We start from the raw sequence: 9,913 nt of genomic DNA on the forward strand, positions 1-9,913 counted from the left end.
ATTATTATTTTTAAGACAAAACCCCACTATGCAGTTGCAACTGGCCACAAACTCATGATCCTCCAACCTTACTCCTCCAACTGAAAGAAGTCTAGGTACCAGTTCCATTTTTAAAAGATTTTATTTTATACTCTATAGTCTCTCTTTGTAATTGAAGCAGAAAGGTACATACAAACAGTTTTTTCCCAGCTCAGGACATTTGTGTTGTTAAATTGATTCATTCACCCCCTCAGAGCCCTAAAGACCCAGTCTAACTCACTTTACAGATATAGAAAATCACATAATCCCTATGGGTGAAGTGTCTTTATGATGGGAGAAATACTTCTGTGTATGTTTATAAATAAAGTACTTGCTTGGCCAATGAGACAACAGGTTAGGCTGGACTAGGAGTCAAAGAGGATTCTGGGAAATGTAGTAGAGAAGTGGTGTTCCAGACAGGAAGTGACATAGCAAGGAGACTCATATTTAAGAAGAGGAAAAAGGAAGTGTCACTCTCTTCCCCTTGGCTCCTGCTCCAGCAGCACGATGTGAATCACCAACAAGGAGGGATGTCAATAAGGTGTCCGATAAGATAAGTCCCATAAAATATATAGATGTATGATAATTGAGACTGAGCTAACAAATGAGAATCCTAGTCATTGGCCAAGCAGCTTTGTAACTAATACATGTCTCTCTGTGTATTCATTTGGGCCTAACTAGGGCAGGCGGCAGGCATAAAGCTCGCACATGGCGGTGGGGCTCAGGCGGCTTTTGGCAAAAAGATTTATCGTTAACATCTTTATTCCATGCGCTTACTGAAGCCCTGTCTGTGCATAAATAAAAGGCACTTAATAGACCATTAACATCATCTGACTTTCTCCAGAATCCTCTTTCACACTTCTTAGAAAGAATGTTCAACTTAGCCACTACACATATTAGAGCAGTCACCAGGTCATTCCATCTCTTGTATATGCATTCACATCTTAAAGAGAATACACATATTGTTACAACTTTTCTTTAAAAACTAATCAAATTACTTAGGCTGTTAAGCCAGGTGATATTCTTATAATATTCCTTAGATGATTTTTCTTTTGAGACATTCTACAATAGGCTTTGTCTGTGAATTTTCAGTTTATTCTAAACTGCAGAGTTGTTCAGTGTAAACTCTTGTGATTACACTCTTTGGTTTCAATACAGACTCTTCATGGGAGACTGTAAAATAGCTTTTTCACATGATCATCAATCTTTCTTTCTGCCCCAAGCTCCTTCTTCTGGAATTAAGAAGTCACTGATAATTTTATGTCTTTGTTCTAATCTGCCTGTCTCGTTTTGTTATTCTCTCCTTCCTCTTCCTGTTTCTCCTTCATTTCTTCCATTTTGACCCAGTATTCTAACTTGTACCTTTATGGTAATTCCTTAAAATTCTTTTTCTAGGAGCTGACACAGGCCTTACTATGCAAAGTTGGTGCAAACTATTTTCCTGGGATTTGCTTAGTGTTTTTCAGTCTTTTCTAAAATACAAAGGCCTTTCACTCTTTCTCTACTTTTTGTACCCACACTTTTTTCTTTGTTCCTCTTATCTTCCATCCACTTTGTCAGCTGTAACTGACTCTACAGCCATTGATTTTTTTCCACATTAATCTATAGAGCAGGATAACCCACTCAGGGTTAAAGGTTCTTGGCCATCACCACAAACCAGTGAGGTTGTCCTTATAACATAATTTTAGAGACAATGAAATTAAAGCATGTGGAGGTTGAATAACTGCTAAGCTCATGAAGTTAGAAAATCCTGTCAGAGCCAGGATTCAAAGCCATTAGTCTATATAACACTACGTCTATGATCTTCCATGCAGCTGTGCTAAGTCCTCTGTGTGGAATGGTAATATTATTTATTACTAGTCTCCATGGAAATTCACTTAAGTTGCAAAGTACCTAATTAACACAAACTGAAGAGAACAGCTAAGGAAAACCTTTAAGGGTTGGCAAGCTTCTTTAGTGGATATTATATGCTGGGAAGCACCATTTTTTCTGTGAGTGTAAATAACTTTAATTGTGCATGCCCTTCAAAACCTAACTATATTTACAGAGACACAGAGTAAACCAGCTTTACTAATGGAAGAACATATTAGGGGCTTCTCAAGTAAAAGATACTCAATTCCTAAAACAATTATTTCTCACTATTAAAGAGTACTTGAAGACACCTGTCCAGTAATGTCAAAGGAATGAATAAATCTGAAAAAAGCAACCACTACAACAAAGCCACTGAGTAGGAGGCACAGGGAAAATGAAACAGAAGAATATCCTATGGCTACAGGGGAGACTCAGCTACATAACCCTGTACAGGAAAGGCAATTCACTATGATAGAATAATGAATCTTGTGAAGAAAAGGAAGCATTCTGAAGGAAATACACTGCTAAAAACTTTAAGACACCAGAGAGGAAAAAATTTGAAGACTACACTAAAAAAATTAAAAACCATATCATGAAGCATGAACCACTATGTTATTGAAAGGATTTATAGATTCAACACAATCTCCCTAACAATTTCAATTATGGGATTAGAGAGGTGACACGGTGGTTAACAGTATTTACTGCTGTTGCAGTGGTTCCATGCTCAATTCCCAGAACTTACTTGGCAACTCCCAAGAATCTGTAACTCCAGCTGCAGGGTATCTCATACATATTCTAACCTCTACAGTCTCATGCACACATACAGTGCACATACATACACACACATACATAAAAAATAATTAAATGTTTTTAATTTAGATTTCATTTTTCATAGAACTAGAAATAAGTCTATAAAATACATACTGAAGTACAAATATCCTCAATAGTCAAAACAATTTTTAAAGAGGGGGTAAAATTGCTTTTTTTGCAGATGGTTTTATTTGAATTAAAAACAAGATTTTTTACATGACAATCCCAGTTCCCTCTCCCTCTCCTCCTCCTCCCCTACCACCCTCTCCAACTAAAACCCTACCTATCACATATCCTTTCTGCTCCCCCTGGATGGTGAGGTCTTCCATAGGGGGTCAACAGGAAGAAAACTTATGGGAATACTACAATATCTCATCTTAAGTTATACAACATAACTATAGTAACAAAATACAAAGCATGGTATTTGCAAAACATGACATGTAGAACAATGGAACAGAAGAAAAGACCCTAAAACAAACCCAGTTACATACAGTCACCTAATTTTTGACCAAGATATCAAGCATAATTTAAGAATAGATAGCCTTTTAAGCAAATGATGCTTAAAAACTGTATGTCCATATTAGAAGAATCTGTATGACTTTCTGCACCTTCAAGAATACATAAGTGTACATGCGCACATGCATCAATTCTTAACAGTATGAAAGACATTAATATAATATCTGAAATTTTAAAAGTGCAAGAGGAAAACTTTGGCACAGCACTTTAAGATATAAACATGTATTGGAAACCAACATAAGACAGACATCGCCACTTGGGTGGCAATTAGGAGGCCTGGGTAGTCTATGGTGTCCCTGGTAATAGAACAGCATTTATACCTAGTGTAAAAATGGACATTGGAAGCCCATTCCTCATAGAGGGATACTCTCTCAGCCTAGACACATGGAGGAGGGCCTAGGTCCTGCCCCAAATGATGTGACAGATTTTTACGATCTTCCATAGAATTCTTCACCCTTTCTGTGGAGCAGAAGAGGCATGAGAGGGGTGTTGGTGGGGGGCATGGGAGAATGAGAGGGAGAGGGAACTGGAATTGATATATAAAATAAAATTGTCTATAATTTAAATTTTAAAAGGAGAAAAAGATATAAGCATATATAAGATATAAACACTTTGTGAAAGAGAAAAAAATCTAAGAATTGACAAGTGAGGTAACAGAAAATTAAAACGCTTCTTGAGAACAATAATAATAGTCACCATAGTAAAGATACAATGAATAAAATGGGAAAATACTTGCATGTGACAGAGGACTGATAATATTAATACATAGTAATACATTAAATAAATGTATTACTTGGGGGTCTATAGATGAACAGACTATTAGAATTATTATATATTTTAAAAGTATTGTATCGGCTTACATAGTATCATTACATTTGTCCAATACTGACTGGTTTTATAACAGATAAGCTATAAACCTGGTAGTGACACTCAGTCCGTTAGTCTGGATGCTTCAGAAGCCTCCACTTGATTCTGAAGGTCTAGAGAATTCTTGAAGAGCCAGGAGAAATATCTTCAATTGATTTTAATCTGCATTGAAAAGCTAAGGATGACAGGTTCTAATGTCAGTAGGCGATGATCTCATCAGTGGAAGTAGCAGTGGCAGGGGCTGCAGCAACTACAGCAAAGTTGAATTAACCATCAAGAAATGTGGTCTCCGAGGCATTTGCCTAAACATCCCTATTTGTTTCTAAAATTACCTTCATACTCATTTTCATTGCTGGTCTATTAACAATAGCTAGGAAATTAAATTAACCTAGATAACTGACAACACATTAATGGACAATAAAAATGCATGCATATACACAATAGAATTCTATTCAACACAAAAGAAGAAAATGAAATTATAGAATTTGTCAGAAAACAGAGGAAAACTAAAGCTATTGTACTGAGTGAGGTCCCTAAGGACTAGAAGGACAAACACCATGTTTTCCACATATGCAGATCATAGCTTTGTAAGTTTTAGATTTCTGTGTTAATCTGAAGTGAGTGTTTGTAGAGGAGCTAACCAAGGAGAAATGACACATGGTAGGTGAGATTCTTTGGGTGGAGAACAGCAAGGCACATATGAAAGTAAATGATGTGAATACTGAAGATAGAGAGGTTCAGAACTTGAACAGCATACACTTCGGACACAGGACTTAGAGGAATTAAGCTAGAAATGAGTTGGAAGCCTCCCCTGCTGAGGATTGGTTTTCATGATATCTGAAGATGCACTGAAGACTAAGAAAGGAGAAACACTATAAATGCTGTGAGCATATGAACCACAGCAATAACAGGATAGCAATGATATTACCAATGCAACAATGTTGGCACTTTTTCTTGGAAGTAATAGACTGCTGTCTAAGGAGACTTAAGATCCAATTATAAAAAAAAAACAGATAAAGAGGGTTTATTCTTGGTAATATAAATCTATCCCACTACCCATGCTACTAAGGTCACAGACCCTAGAGGAGAATCTATTACTACCATTTTCCTACACACACACACACACACACACAGCATTGCCCCCCCCCAGGAAAGCTATGGATGGCCTAATAAAATCCCCATACTAGGAATGAGAAAGCACATTCCAAGCTTTGGTCATGGGAGTCTAAGAAACTCCTTAAATATGTCATTGTTATTGTTTTGGTTGTCTCCCAGGGATTGAAGGTAAATTCCTATTTATGAAGATGCCACGCACTTTTTACACAGGACTCAAAGGGTTCAAGCTGGGTCTGACCTGAGGACAAACTCCCTGAGGACTTGCTTTCATGGTAAGAAAAGGTACCATACCATCCTCCAAGAGAGGGAAGCACCCAATAGTTTAATGCAACTGGGATGCCTATGAACAACCACTATCACTTGCATCGCAATATATATCCCTAAATGTTTCACAGTGGCACTCATATCTTGGCAGTAATAGAGTTCTAATAGAACCTAGAACCCACTGAACAGGAAGTAAATCTTGCCTGGTGTGGGAAATCTAGCCATGTGCTACCCCTGTCTAATGAGGTCATGGATTTTAAAGAAAATGTTCCTGTCAATTTCCAAAATACTTAATCTTATACTCAGAGATAGGTTTAATTCTCACAACTCATTAAAGAAGTTTCTTTTATTAGCAGATGGGGAACCAAAAATTGTAATTGATCATAATACAGAGAACCTGTTAGATTCCAAACTCCAATAGCTATATCTAAAACATACTTCATATTTCTACTCCTAAGGCTCAGGGGATATCATGAAAGATAAGTAGAAATAGTTTAAGGGCAAGAAGGCCAGTCATATCATGTATCCTAGAAATGATAGGGAAGTTACACTTATGATACCTTAAGAGTATGTGTGCCTAAATAGTACTTCAACAATGACAATACCAATTGGTAGTCTACTGTGGAAGGTGAAACTATCATAAGAGTCCTCTCTAGCCAGAGAACTACTTGCAACTAAGAACTATTGAAAGAAACAGAATTAGCCATCACCAGGGATGAGCCCTGTAAATTATAATGCAATTCTAAGTGGTCAAACAGAAAGTCATATGGTTTTATCTCTATATTTGTGAATTTATACATAAAATAGCAATAAAAATTCAAAGAAAAGAGCCATTAATGAGAGGAGATGAAAGGAGGAAAGGAAAGGGCAAAAATACTGTGATTATATATTAATTTAAAAAATAAAACATATATTTAAAAACTCCATAACACATTTGGAAGTGCATACAATATCTAAGCATTTGTTTTTAGATATATCTGGAATAGGAAAATGATTCATTTTAGATATGATTATACTGTTAAATTAATAATTCTACTGGCAAATGCATAAAGATAATTATTAAAATAATCAAAAAAGAGAACAACAATTTGAAAGGTAACTGGGGGATGTGAGGAGGTTCTGGAGTAAGGCCATATGGTAAGGATTGTAGGAAAGAAAGGGAAGGAGGAAGCAATGCAATTATATTTTTTAAATAAATATGTATTTTAAAACATAAGAATTTACTAATGATTAAAATAGTGGAAAAAGGGAAGATTCATAACTAATGAGTAAGCATGGTAAACAACATACATAAGTCAATCAATGTTTATGAAAATTAAAATAATAGTGTGAGTTAAATATGTACAAATAAGCCTATATTTTGATTATAATCTGTGTATAAATATTTGGTATGCTGTTCGTCATGAAAACAACCAGAATACCTGGGAAGAAAGAACTACAGTTGAGGAATTGCCTCCATCAATTTCCCAGACTACCTTCTGGGAAAATCTAAAGGGCATTTTCTTAATTAAAAATTGATGTGAGAGGTTCAGCCCCCTGTAGGCAGTACCATCCCAGAACAAGTGGTCCTGGATTGTACAAGAAAGCAGGCTGAACATGTAAGTGGTTTTCTCCATAGTCCTCTCTGTTCCTCCTTGAATCCCTGCTCTGACTGACTTGTGTCAGTGATTGATTGTATTCTGAACATTTAAATCACATATACCCTTTCCTCTACAATTGATTTTTGTCATGATATTTGTCAGGGCAATAAACTAGGACACAGACTAATGACAAATTACAGGTTCTGTGCTTATCTTTTACACACGCTAATAAAAAGCAACAGGTTCTATGCTTACTTCACTTTTAGTTTTGTTTTTCATTTTTTTTTGAAGCAGGCCTCTCTGTGTAGCCCAGGTTGTACTAGTACATGCTACATAGACAAAGATAGTCCAAACTCATGGAGATTAACCTATCTCTACTTGAAAACCATCATGCCCAGCTCTGCACTTAAATATTAGACACTTTAACAATTAACATCCATTTCAAGACTTAGTTCTAAACAAAATCCAGTCTTCAGGAGAATGTTTAATTCCAGGTCTGTGCCATCCTGAAGCCATGTTGATGTCCAGGGGCCATGCTGCTTTTGGGGTGGCCAGGGGCATGTTGATGTGTGACCCTTGTTACATTGAAGGCCTTGGCCTGTCCTATCACTCAAAACCATGTTGATGTCTGAAGCCTGTTCTATAGCCAGAAACCATGTGGAAGTCCATGACCCATGCTGCCACTACCATAAGGAGCAATTAAGCTTCTTTTACAATGTGAAATCCCAAATAATCAATAAAAATATTATGTTAAAAAAAAGAAGTCATGAACTGGAAAGAGAACAAGGGGAGTACATTGGGAAAAGTGTGTAGGAAGGAAATAGAAGGGGGAAATAATGCAATTATGTTAATTTCCAAAAAAGAAATGATCACAAAAACATACTTAATTTCTTTTAGGAGAATGTCATTTTAACATTAAATTTATGTAGAGAATTGCACACATCACATGTTGTTGCCAATAGTTTTTCAGAGAGTCTACTTTTATATATCCAGTAGCTGAGTACACTTCTATAAGTATGTTACATGTTTGCAAGAATATTTATTGAAGTCTGTCTTAGAACAGCAATGCATTAGACTTATCATAAAAGCCCATCATGTGAGAATGTAAAATAGTAGTAGCATATTTACATAGTGAAGTAAGTGTGTGTGTGTGTGTGTGTGTGTGTGTGTGTGTGTGTGTGTGTGTGTGTGTGTGTGTTTCCAGGAAATGGGATAGAAAGACTTAATGGACTAAATGGCAACTGCTGCTTTCATGAAAAAGGAAAGAAATGCCTTTATGAATTTTTCACTTGTCCCACTTATAAATGAGGAGTTAATTTGTCAATATTTCTTGAGTCCATTTTCATGCAAAGCATTATGCTCAAATAATGATCAGATAAAAGTGACTTTAACAGTCTCAAATTCTGGTTCTCCAACATAAAACAATTCAAATGTACTCAATTTCTCTTGAAATTAATATAATAAACATTTTTTTATCTTTTTTATATAATTATATGGCTTATGTGACAAATATCAACCAATGACATAATATGTAAGGTATATGTCCACAACAATGTTTACTGAATTTTATATATTATTACATAATATTAAATAATTCAAAGAAATTGGTGACAATTCAGATTATCAAGTGATCACTCATGTTCACAGAAATAGGAACAAACTCCATTGCTGCCATTAATGATGAATTGCTTGGCATCTCCAACATTTTAGTTTTTAACAATAATCTCCTATATCCCAACCAAGTCCATTAGGCTCTTTCTCCAACTGACACAGGAACCAGGCCACTCTTCTCTTAACAAAGAACTCATTAAGACCCATCATACAACCCTACTTTGTTGAGACTGATGAGACTTTGCTGTCAAATATTTGTGATTAATCTTAACTCTAAGGGCAATTTTGTGAGCCACATTTTCAAATTGCTGACTCCTGAAATATTTTATCCTTTGCCTCCCTCACAGATTGCTCTTGAACATTGAGAGATGAAATTGCAGCATCGGTTTTCTTTGTCACAAGATTGGCAAAGTACATGAAAGACTGAGTAAAAATCAGAAGACTTAGCATTATAGGGTAAACATACAGAGATGGATCTTTAGAAGCATTGGGACAAACAACAAGCAAAGTAACTGCCATTTTAGTAATGCATTGCTCTGAGAATGACAGTGTTTCTTAGATAAGACTTTCAAAGTCTTAGATAAGACTTTCAGTGGTTTTTGATATACACTATGTGTGTAGTAATAAAAACCATCCATCTGCAATTGCTTCTTTTGCAGGAATATTGGAAAATACTAATCAGAAAATTGTCAGATTAATATGGCTACATTAAACCATGTCTTTGATTAAGAATATCACATCATCCCTAAAGTCATCAGTCCAAACAGTGTATTTCAGGTTACTTACTGGAAATGACACTTCCAGAATTTCTACATTACCCTCAGAAAACATGTGCTTGATGGGAATTCAGACTTCATTTCATAATGTTCACATAACCTAAGTGTTTTAGGGTAACAAGTATACAGGAACCACAAGTGAAAACAAATGATGACAAAGTAGGCTGGTGTACCATGTTCAAGAGGACAGGTTTTACTGCCCTAAAGCCAAAAATAAAAAAAATAAAAATAAAACTTAAGTCTAGAAATTTCCCAGAAAGGTGAGAGCAAAACTGATCAATGGGTAGGGACCTTAACACCTGAGTTCTATTTTTGAACTCCATGTAAAAGTAAAAGAGAACATACACCACAAAAGTATCCACTCATCTCCACAGTCACACCAAAGAATGTGTGCCCTCTCCCACAAATAATTCTAATAATAATGGATATTATTAAAAATAAAAATAAGTGCCCCAAGTAGTAAAAATTCACTCTAGTATCAAGAATGTATGGTATTTAGTCCCC

General features: G+C 35.7%; 1 long non-coding RNA gene across 1 annotated transcript; it reads left to right on the plus strand.

Annotated features, from left to right (window-relative positions):
• The first annotated feature begins 499 nt into the window (after positions 1–499).
• Positions 500–9,375, plus strand: LOC107979380. Its single transcript, XR_003482187.2, has 3 exons — positions 500–559; positions 5,338–5,450; positions 8,981–9,375. It is a non-coding gene; the product is annotated as an uncharacterized LOC107979380 (long non-coding RNA).
• The last annotated feature ends 538 nt before the right edge of the window (positions 9,376–9,913 follow it).

Source organism: Cricetulus griseus, chromosome 2, assembly GCF_003668045.3.
Source record: "Cricetulus griseus strain 17A/GY chromosome 2, alternate assembly CriGri-PICRH-1.0, whole genome shotgun sequence".
Taxonomy (NCBI): Eukaryota; Metazoa; Chordata; class Mammalia; order Rodentia; family Cricetidae; genus Cricetulus; species Cricetulus griseus.